Source organism: Chelonoidis abingdonii, chromosome 1, assembly GCF_003597395.2.
Source record: "Chelonoidis abingdonii isolate Lonesome George chromosome 1, CheloAbing_2.0, whole genome shotgun sequence".
Classification (NCBI taxonomy): Eukaryota; Metazoa; Chordata; order Testudines; family Testudinidae; genus Chelonoidis; species Chelonoidis abingdonii.
Genome location: NC_133769.1, coordinates 198438838 through 198450674, shown reverse-complemented (window position 1 = coordinate 198450674; position 11837 = coordinate 198438838).

The window sequence follows — 11837 nt, the reverse complement described above, 5'->3', positions numbered from 1 at the left end:
CAGCGCTACAGGATCTAAGCTGGTAATTAAGCTTAGAGGATTTATGCAGGTACCCAAATTTTGGAAGCTAAGGTTCAGATTTGGGAATTATACCTTATGACAGTAATGCTGTTGCAAAAAAAGCAAATGCAATCTTGGATTTCATTAACAGAAGAACAGCATGCAAGTCATGGGGGATGATTGTACCACTTTACTCAATGCTGGTTAGGCTTTAGCTGGAGTACTGTGCCCAATTTTGGTCACTGCTATATAGAAAGGGTGTAGAGAAACTGGAAAGGATCCAGAGGCTAGTGACAAAGATGATCAGAGGGATGGAATGCAAGCCATATGAGCAAAGGCTGAAGGAACTGGGTATATTTAGTCTGGAAAAGAAGAGATTAAGGGGGGAATGTAGTAACAGTCTTCAAATACTTGAAAGGCTGCCATAAAAAGATGGAGAAAAATTATTCACTCTTGCCATACAGGATGGGACAAGAGGCAATGGGTTGAAACTGCAGCACAGCAGATATAGATTAAATCTCAGGGAAACTTTACTAACTGTAAGAACAGAGGAAAATGGAACAGACTGCCCAGAGAAGTTGTGGAGGCTCCTTCACTCGAGATTTTCAAAAAGTGGCTGAGAACCCCATGTGAAAAAAAAATTCAGGTAAAGGATGGAAAGATAGTTGCAACCTTAACTTTGGTGAGATGATAAAATGTGATGAAGTGGCTACAACTGAAGATGTTGTGATGATGATACTGATATTTGTCCTTTAACCAAGTTAGATGTATTGGCAACCCTGCCATGAAGCCACTTTATTTTGAGATAATAGTGAAATTAATGGCATCAAGCACAAGTGAAGCTATTTAATTACCACCTTGTGCCATGTAAATAAGCTTTTGGACTGAGTTAAAAGGGCCACAATGGGTGGAAGATGTAAATAGGAAGAGAGAATGTCATTTTGCCTCTGTCAGGTATTTAAATGAACTTTCTAAAACATGGCACAATGGGAAAAATTAAAAATGAAGGTTGATTAATCAGAAGGCTTTCTTCTTTTACAGCTTTATATTAATTTTACCTGTAGTTCATGACCAGGGGATTATCAGACTTTAAGAAAAAATCAGGAGAAAAGCAAGGTGGAGGGAGAGGGTTGCTCTTCTAAGCCAAAGCAGGCATGTGAGCTTAAAAAACCTGTCTGAGCATGTTAGAGTCATTTCAGTTTAACACGTTATTACTTCTCTAGAGCTTGAGAAACATATCTACATAAAACTAAATACAATTATGAAAACAGGATTAAGTCATCCCGTCAGCTTTGCGTTGATCTCTGAAAATGCTCCTTTTTTGCCCCAACTGCACCATTGGCACCAAAACCATAATGTGACAGTACGCTGGCCATGACCTATGACAGTTGACATATCTTTACTCTGACAGTTGTGGATTTCCCCCCGTACCCTCAAAGGGATTAGAATTCAAACCAAGGTGGGTATGATCAAAAATAAACCCACTCTTATGATATTGTCAGAAAAAGGTCAGATATTTGGTGTACATATAAGGGCAAGTTAAAGTTGACCTCAGCAGAAATAACTTTTGCTGCTCACCATACACATGTGTAATATATATACTTCTGATGATCTATGATTCCAAAAAAACCTCAATATTCAATCTCAGATTAAATGTGCTCTTAGAAGTAGAGAGGTCTGTGTGTGTTTATCTTAGAAATCAAGGATTTTGTGATGTTTACTTTTTTTAAAAAATAGCCACCTTCTAACATTAAGAGGCACATTTGCATGTGAGTGAGTATATGGATGTGACAGTAACATTTAAATACATTTAACTGAGAAGTCTGAGATCTGCAGAGTTAAAAACTGGTTGATACTCAAAACTCTGCAGAGGAACTGCTCCTGCAGAGACAGGTATATAGGACTGACAAAATGCAGGAAAATCTTTCTCACACCCATGTTCCTGAACTGTTGCTGCTCTGAGGCTGAAACAGCCAACACTATAATACTTTAAATGGTTTAAAGATATTAATTTAATTTTAATAAATAGTTTTAGAGAGTTTTCATTTCAAAATATGGACTTTGCCACTGAGGGAATTACAAAGATTCAGATATTGGTTAGACTGAGAGGGTGGGGGAGACACAATGCTCTATGCAAAATGACATCCTCTGTGCAGCATATTTTGCAAAATGGTGTCCTTCTTGTGGTATACTCTGCAACAAAGCCCAAGCAGAAAAACCCATGGGCTGCAATTTGATAAAAAATATTACCAGTTTTTAAAAAGGTAAGCCCCAAAGTACCGGAATGGTGTTCCAGCTCAATTATATCACTTATTGTATGGCTGTTGCATGGACAGACTCACTACAGGGCAAAGTTAAGGTTGCTTGGGTGCCTTAAGTGTGCATTCTTTATCTTAACATGTTCAAATTTGGTTTAAGTATAACCTTAACTCTGAGTTCTCTAGATTTATATTGCTTCATTTGGGGATAAATAAAATATTTCTGTAATGCTTTTTATCCTTAAGTTATCATATGTATTTTCAACTTTAACTCAGTCTTAATGTAGTCTTCTATTTTGGAAGTTCTTTGTTAGACTACATTTTAGACCAATCCCAAGGTACCACAATGGATACCTCCCCACTACTCAATGAATTTCTATTTATTATTCACCATCTTTATCTTGTCAGACCTGCAGTAAGACAAATGTAATAGCTTTTCATACAGCAATCAAGTGCTACAAAGTAGACCAAGAGGCCCAACTGAGTCATTCAACTGTGATTCACTTGAGGCTTCTCCCTTTGATTATCCTGGAACTGACATATGAGAAGAATTGGTAGAGCCTCATTGCAAGACTTTGGAGCTGAGCAAATAATGGATTTTTCATTTAGGGAACTCAACAGAAAAATCTGGAAAAAGAAATCCAATTTGATTCAAACAATTGTTTTTCAAATTTATTCATAGGACTGAAAAACTCAAATTCCACTTTAGTCAACTCAGAATGAAACTCTTAGTTTTTTATTCATTTTGAGCTGATCAAAACATTTTCTTTGAATCATTCTGATTTTTTCCAGTGTTTCTTATTTTGATTTGGTTGTTTTAGGTGTTTTTCCACTCTTTTTGTTTTGGCCAAATTTGAAATTGAAACCATTTTGAATTGAAAAGTCAAAATGAAACATTTTGACTTTTTTGAAACAACACAAAGTCAAAACAAGATGTTTCCAAGTGGCCAAAACAAAATATTTAGGATCTTTCAAAAAAAAATAAATTTTCCAACCGAAACTCTTTGTTGCATTTGTCCCAAATATAGTGACTAGTTTGGGGCCCTGAAAATGCATTTTTTGGTATCAAAACAGTTAATCAAGAAAATTTCACCCAGCTCTACTTGACAGCCTGCACATCACACCCCACCTGGAAACATTCTGTTGTGAGGAAAATAAAGCACTGTTCCTGTTTGGCCATAATAGACATCACATGACAGAGTGCAAACTTTGAAGCTGCTGCTTCTTTCAAAAAACTTTTCAGCCAAACATGTTTAAGAGCAACCAACTTATATGTAGCTTAATAACAATCAGCAAAATATGCTGAAAAGCCACCACCAATGCTTAAACTGTGTTAAACTACTGTATGTTTAGAAAAACTTTTAATAGACACTTTCATTTTAGGAATCAATACATTAATAAAAAATAGGGCTGTTGATTAATTGGTTAACTCATGCGATTCACAAAAATTAATTGCAGTTTTAATCACACTGTTAAATAATAGATTGCCAATTGAAATTAATGAAATATTTTGGACATTTTTTTACGTTTTCAAATATATTGATTTCAATTACAACACAGAATACAAAGTGCACACTGCTCACTTTATATTATTATTTTTATTACAAATATTTGTACGTAAAAATGATAAACAAAAGAACAGTGTTTTTCAATTCACCACACACAAGTATTGTAGTACAATCTATTGTGAAAGTGCAAATATTTTTTTTTGTTACATAACTGCATTCAAAAAACAAACAATGCAAAACTTTTCAGCCTACAAGTCTACTCAGTCTTATTTCTTGTTCAGCCAGTTGCTAAGACAAACACATTTGTTTACATTTATGGGAGATAATGCTGCCCACTTCTTATTTACAATGTCACCAGAAATTGAGAACAGGCATTTGTATGGGAATTTTGTAGCCAGCATTGCAAGGTATTTACGTGCCAGTTATGCTAAACATTCATATGCCCCTTAATGCGTCGGTCACCATTCCAGAGGACATGCTTCCATGCTGACGACACTCGTTAAAAAAATAATGCATTCATTAAATTTGTGACTGAACCCCTTGGAGGAGAATTCTATTTCTCCAGCTATGTTTTACCCACATTCTGCCATATATTTCATGTTATGGCAGTCTCAGATAATGACTCAGCATATGTTGTTCTAAGAACACTTTCGCTGCAGTGTAACTGGGCGGCCTCACCCCCATGGCGCCTCCTACTAGTCGTCCTTGGGAATCAGCTCAGTCCAGTGTCCAGAGCACCCTCTGCAGGCAGGTGACCCGCCTTCCAGCTACTGGCCCCGTGTCCCTCCCTGGACCCTGGTGCCCCTTTAACTGGGTCTCCCCCTCCCCACTTTGCCTCAGTGTATTGGCAACTGCCCAGTCATTGGCTAGCCCCACATCCTGGGGCAGACTGCAGTATCAGCCTCTCATCATCGGCAAAGGGGGTTTGGACCTCCTGCCTTTGCCTACCCCTGCGTTGCCTCCTGCACACCCCAGTACCTCTTGGCCTAAAGCTATCTCACTGCCTGGGCTTTCCAGGCAGGAGCTCCCCAGCTCCTCTGCCTTCCCCCGGCTCTGTTCCACCTAGGTACCCGGTCTCTAACTCCCCGCAGCCAGGTCCATCTCCCTCTACAGCTAGAGAGAGAGAGAGACTGGCTGCTGGCTCACTACCTCTTATAGTGGCCAGCTGGGCCTGATTGGGACCTGGCTGCAGCTCAGCCTGCTTTCTCCCAATCAGCCCAGGCTTCTTGCTCCAGCTACAGCCCCCTCCTGGGCTGTTTTAAGCTGCAAAAGGCAGGAGTGGGTAACCACCTTGCTACATGCAGATTTAACAAAATGCAAAGAAGTGCCAAGGTGAGATTTCTAAAGATAGCTACAGCACTTGACCCAAGGTTTAAGAATCTAAAGTGCCTTCCAAAATTTGAGAGGGACGAGGGGTGGTGCATGCTTTTAGAAATCTTAAAAGAGCAATACTCCAATACAGAAACTTCAGAACCCGAACCACCAAAAAAGAAAATCAGCCTTCTGCTGGTGGCATCTGACTCAGAGGATTAAAATGAACATGCATCGGTCTGCACTGCTTTGGATTGTTCTCAAGCAGAACCCATCATCAGCATGGATGCATGTTCTCTGGAATGGTGGCTGAAGCATGAAGGGACATTGAATCTTTAGCACATCTGGCATGTAAATATCTTGCGACACTGATTACAATAGTGCCATGTGAATTACTCTTCTCACTTTCAGGTGACATCATGAGCAAGGAGCCTGCAGAATTATCTCCTGCAAATGTAAACAAACTTTTTGTCTGAGTGACTGGCTGAACAAGAAATGGGACTGAGTGGACTTCTAGGCTCTAAAGTTTTATATTATTTTATTTTTGAATGCAGCTATTTTTTGTACATAATTCTACATTTGTAAGATCAACTTTCATGATAAAGATATTGCACTACAGTACTTGTTGTATTAGGTGAATTGAAAAATACTATTTATTTTGTTTTTTACAGTGCAAATAGTTGTAATCGGAAATAAATATAAAGTGAGCACTGTACACTTTGCATCTTATGTTGCAATTGAAATCCATATATTTGAAAATGTAGAAAACACCCAAAATATTTAAATAAATGGTATTCTATTATTGTTTAACAGTGCAATTAATCATGGTTAATTTTTTAATCATAGGATTAATTGGAATTAGTTTTTCTAACCACTAAACAGCCCTAAAAAAATACCTTTGCAACGACCATACTGTAATGATATAAATTGGCCCTGACTTTGAAGAACAAATCTACACTGAAATTTTAGCGACAGATGATTGAAATTTTACCTATAACACAATCAGAGGGATGTTTTTGGTGTACAAGCATAGTGTGATCTTGCCCTCTTAGAGAACATCTGGCATTTTCATATATGTTTTTGCATTATCAAATAATTGTGTGGGATACAGAAGCTGTGTCTGCTGTCCAAACCTATTAATATGAAATCACGAATATTTAGATACTTTGAACTGCAGTGCACTTAATGAAAAGAGGAAAAAATCAATTTTCTTGAGAACTTTCTAACTGGAAAAAATGCTTTTGTGAAGCTGGTGAGGTAACTCTAGTAAACAATATAAATCATGAGAAAAGTGGTAATGCCATATAGAATCATGTAATTTGAAAGAAAGGTTGTTGGTACTAAAATGTAGGCACAAGAACAGAGCAGAGTTGAGTTTTTTGTGGGGCAGGGAGCATAAATAGCACTGTTGTGGGGGGGGAATCACGAAATGTTCTTACATATTATGAAATATTTTGCTAAGACCAATTGTTACAGCATAAACATGACAGTATATGTGAGCCAAAGTTCAGTATTATAGGTGGGTGGAAATGTTGAGAGTATGGGAGTGGAAGTGTTGCCTGAGTTTTATTTCAGCTTTTGCCACTTATTCATGCTGTGATCTTGAATAAGTGTGTCTGATCCTGAGGATCTTCAGGACATGGTGCAAAGTTATTTCTCTCTCTCTCTCTCTCTGAGGTGTGGGTGTTAGGAGTTGACTCTTTAATTTACCTGCTTTACTGGTAGTGGCGTCATATTAAATTGTACTGCTACCTTAGAGTATTGGTCATGTATTTTTAAATTGTGTCCAAGGTGCCTTGATAGGTGTGCTTTTTAGCATTTCTATAAATCCATAAATATGTAATCTACACATCTAAATATTTGGATCATATTAGTCTTAAGTAACTTTAATGTAGGCCATATACTGAGAAAAGTAATAACACCACATCACCCTTGGAAAAACTGATTATTACTGCCAGGGGCAAGATAATCTGCATAAGGCATAGTTTAGGAAGCATAGGCACTACAATTAATGAACAAAATCTGACTCCAGGCATCTTCCTAGAATGCCTCTCCACAGCTCTAGTCATAGAAGATCTGAGGAATGTGAATTATACAGTCTGCAAAGGAGTGGGCTGAAAAAGTCATAGTGATATATCTTTTTTTTTTTTTTGAACTTACTGCTGTGGGGAAAAATAGAGCTGTCGTTTAGCAGAGTTCATACTCTGCTTGTTTGTGACTTATAAAACTACAGGGTTATGGAATAGCAGCTAAATCTTTGTAATGAACTGAGTACACACAGGTAGAAAGGTAATTGGGGATAAGAAATATGGCTAAACCATAATTTTACATCACTTTTAAATAACTTTATGGAATCCACTATTCAGTGCATCTGGATAATTTATTAAGCTCTGTAACTATACTAAAACTGTCTTGCAAGCCAACAACTGAAAAGGTAGGATGAAGGTAATAAGAAACTGGTGAATGTTTCCCTCAAATTAGTTCTCCAATGTGAGTGGAGGGAAGGAAGCAATCTAAAATCTGCTAGGAGAAGGTGGTATGGAAGGAGTGCTGATTTAGCCTATTCTCCAGCTTTCTGGAATCACAAAGATAAACCTACAGTGAGGGTGTGATGCAAGCACCCCAGGTACTGCTCCCCTCTGAAGCATGCTTCCTTCCAGACCCCGTGGATATTAGAGGCCAAAATTTAAAAAATCAGTTTTATTCTATTTAGGAAAAAAAGTGGGAAGTAGAAACTTCAGATTCCCCCAGAAAGTGAATTTCTTACAACTTTATTTTGAAATGACTGAAACATGAAAAATGTCAATGCAAGTGTATCTAGGAGCCCTGTCTCCTCGCTCAGCCATGGCTTCTAGAGCTTTTGGGTTCCTGGTTCCCTGTGTGCTCTGGGCTAACATGGAGTGAGGAGTCTTGAAACACTGGTTGCTGAGGCTTTTGTGGATTCCAGGCTCCATGCTGTGGATCCTAGGCCTAGACTCTGACTCCCAGCTCAACTGGCACTTCCAGCATGGCCTGGCTCCGTGGTAGGGAGCTGGAAAGTCCTGGAGTTCCCAGCTTTGGGTCAATCTGCATGGTGGGCTGCTGCAGACCCAGGAATCACCAACCAGTTGTCCAGGAAAGCAGCCAAGAAGCCAGGCAGATAAGCTGGCAGTAAACCAGGTTTCCAACAAACTTGCCTGGCAGGCAAGATTCAAAACCTGTCTGTGGGTTCTGTACAGTGCAATGCATTTCCTCAAAATCTGTCACTTCTGATGAATTGGCATTTTCTTGAAGAAAAAAAAATGTGGCTGGGAAATTTCCTGCTAACTGCAGTGGATACTCAACTGGATATCCGGAAGGAGTTAATACATATGTGGTATTGATTAATAAAAGGCATTTTCTGTCTTCTGAAGCTTCAGGCATTTTAACTCAGAGAAGATTTCTGAGGAAGATAGAATAGAGTGTCGAGCCTGTAGAGGTATTAACATTCTATTAGTAGAATTGGGCTCACACAAAAACTCTAGGTGTGAACACTATTGAACTCTGGGAAAGATCAGATGTGGACTAAAACTTTGCAGTTTAGGCTCATCTGTTAAGAGATTTTGTCACTGCAAAGAGAGATTCCTTCAACCACTGAAGCTGTGCATTTCCACTCATTGGTAGTGTAGCCTGTAGCCTGCCACATTCCCTAACATTTGCCTGATAACTAGCAGATGGAATGATTTTTTTATATATATGTACAACAACAGAATAATCAAATCTTGGAAACTTGTCTAAAGGTTTAGTACTTTGAAAAGTGTGATCTTTAAAGTGAGGCAGAACTTCATTTCTGCTGAGTTGATCACAAGGCAGAGCATATAATGTATGATCCTTGCCTCCCCTCCATACACACCCTAATTCCCAGGCACACCCCAGTTATATTTGTATATCCTCAGATGCATAATGCTTAGAGCATTATGTCCATCTGCCATGCTCTTTGCAGATTCTGAGATAAAAGGAATAAAAGATACTTACTAATGTAATCATCTTTTCATCACAATAATGCATATACCGTTATAAACAACTCTGTTTTTTTAAACTGTCCTCAAACTTTTATGATTTGGCCTTTGTCACTGACGGACACAATTTGTTGGGGGATAGTCAACATGGCTTTTGTAAAGGGAAATCATGCCTCACCAAATCTATTAGAATTCTTTGAGCGGGTAAACAAACATATAGACAAGGGTGATCCAGTAGATATAGTGCAGTGGTGGGGCAACCTGCAGCCCATGGGCTGCAGGTTGCCCACCACTGATATAGTGCACTTGGACTTTCAAAAAGCCTTTGACAATGACCCTCAGCTAAGGCCAGGACCACTGACAGGGGGTCACTGGGGGCAATTGCCCAGGGACCTGGGGGCCTGCGGTAGTGGCAGCAGTGACCGGGAGCCCTGAGCTCTTTTAAATTGCCTGAGCAGGCTGCAGGGCTCCTAGGGACATGCCGAGTGGCAACCTCTCTGGGCTCCATGCTTTGGAGGCTCCTTGGGCTGGTGTGATTGGCCATTTTAGTGCAATTGGCCCTGGAGGTGAAGTGGGCCATGGGCCTGGAATTGCTGTTAGCTTTTAAGCAAACTAAGCAATCATAGAACAAAACCAGCCCCTGAGGCACTCTGGTTGATACTGGCTGCCGACTAGACATTGAGCTTTTGAGCCCTACAATCTAGCTGGCTTTCTATCCACTTTATAGTCCATTCATCCAATCCATATTTTTTTAACTTGCTGGCAAGAATACTGTGGGAGACCATATCACAACTTTGCTAAAGTCAAGCTATATCATGTCCACTGCTTTCCCCATATCCACCAAGGCAGTTATCTTATCATAGAAGGCAATCAGGTCGGTCAGGCATGACTTACCCTTAGTGAATCCATGTTGTCTGTTCCTGATCACCTTCCTCTCCTCCAGGTGCTTCAAAATGGATTCCTTGAGGACCTGCTCCATGATTTTTCCAGGGATTGAGGTGAGGCTGATCAGTCTGTAGTTCCCCAGGTTCTCCTTTTTTAAAGATAGGCACTATAGTTGCCTTTTTCCAATTATTCAGGACCTCTCTCGATTGCACAGGTTTTCAAAGATAATGGCCAATACCTCTGCAGTCATATCAGCCAATTCCTTCAGTGCCCTCAGATGCATTAGATCTGGACCCACGGACTTGTGCATGTCCAGCTTTTCTAAATATTCCTTAACCTGTTCTTTCACCACTGTTCTTTCTTTCACTTATCATGGGATAAAAGGAAGATCCTTTCATGGTATCTAGTTAAAAGACAGGAAACAAAGGGCAGAAATAAATGGCCAGTTTTCAGACTGGAGCAAAGTTAATAGTAGTGTCCCCTCAGGGTTCTGAACTGAAACCAGTTCTGTTCAACATATTCATAAATGATCTTGGAAAGGGGATAGACAGTGAGATGGCAAAGTTTGCAGATGATACTAAACTACTCAAGACAGTTAAGTCTAAAGCAGATTGCGAAGATGATTCAATGTTGATAATTGCAAGCTAATGCATAGTGTAAAACATAATACCAGCAATACATGCAAAATGATGGAGTCTAAATTAGCTCTTACCATTCAAGAAAGATCTTGGAGTCACTGTGGATATTTCTCTGACAATTTCTGATCAATGTGCAGTCACAGTCAAAAAAGCAAACAGAATATTAGGAACCATTAGGAAAAGGATGGATAATAAGACAGAAAATATGATAATGTCATTATATAAATCCATTATATGCCCACATCTTGAATATTACCTGCAGGTCTGGTCTGCCCAGCTGAAAAAAGATATATTAGAATTGGAAAAAGTACAGAGAAGGGGGTAGGGATGATTAAGGGTATGGGGCAGCTCTCGTATGAGGAAAGATTAAAAAGACTGAGATTGTTCAGCTTGGAAAAGAGGTAACTGAGGGGAGATATGATAGTAGTCTATAAAAATCATGGATGGTGTGGAGAAAGTGAATAAGGAAGTGTTATTTACCCCTCCACACAAGAACCAGGGGTGACCCAATGAAATTAATAGGGAAATGTTTATTTACCCTTTCACATAACTCAAGAACTAGGGGGTCATCCACTGAAATTAATAGGCAGCAAGTTTAAAACAATCAAAAGGAAGTATTTCTTAACACAACACACAGTCAATCTGTGGAACGCATTGCCAGACGATTCTGTGAAGGCCAAAACTATAAATGGGCTAAGAAATAATTAGATAAATTCCTGGAGGATAGGTTCATCAATGACTATTAACCAAGATGGTCAGAGATGCAACCCCATGATCTGGGTTTCTCTAAATCTCTGATGACCAGATGCTGGGACTGGATGACAAGGAATGGATCACTTGTTAATTGCCCTGTTCTGTTCATTTAGAAAAAATGTCAGGAGAAACTTCCTGCGAGAGTGACATGTATTAAGATTTAGGATAGTCTCCAAAAAGAAAGGGTGGGAGAGCCCTGGATGTGGTATCTGTCTGCTCCTCTGACACTAACTCTGGTTCCTGTGACACATACATGCACCTAGATCTTGCTGCTCCAGCAAATGCTAATTAAGCTGCTCTTCAGCTCCCCAGTTTCCAGTGCCTAGTGTGAAGATCCATGCATGCATTTTTGCTTCCTCAAACGCAGGTGCCAGTTTTGACCTGATATAACACCACCACCATCCACTCACATCTGACCATAGCAAACAATCTTTTTTTAATTTTCTCTCTTCTTGTTTTTTTTTGTTCATTTTTGTGTATCTGAAAAAAAACTTTGTGAGAACATTT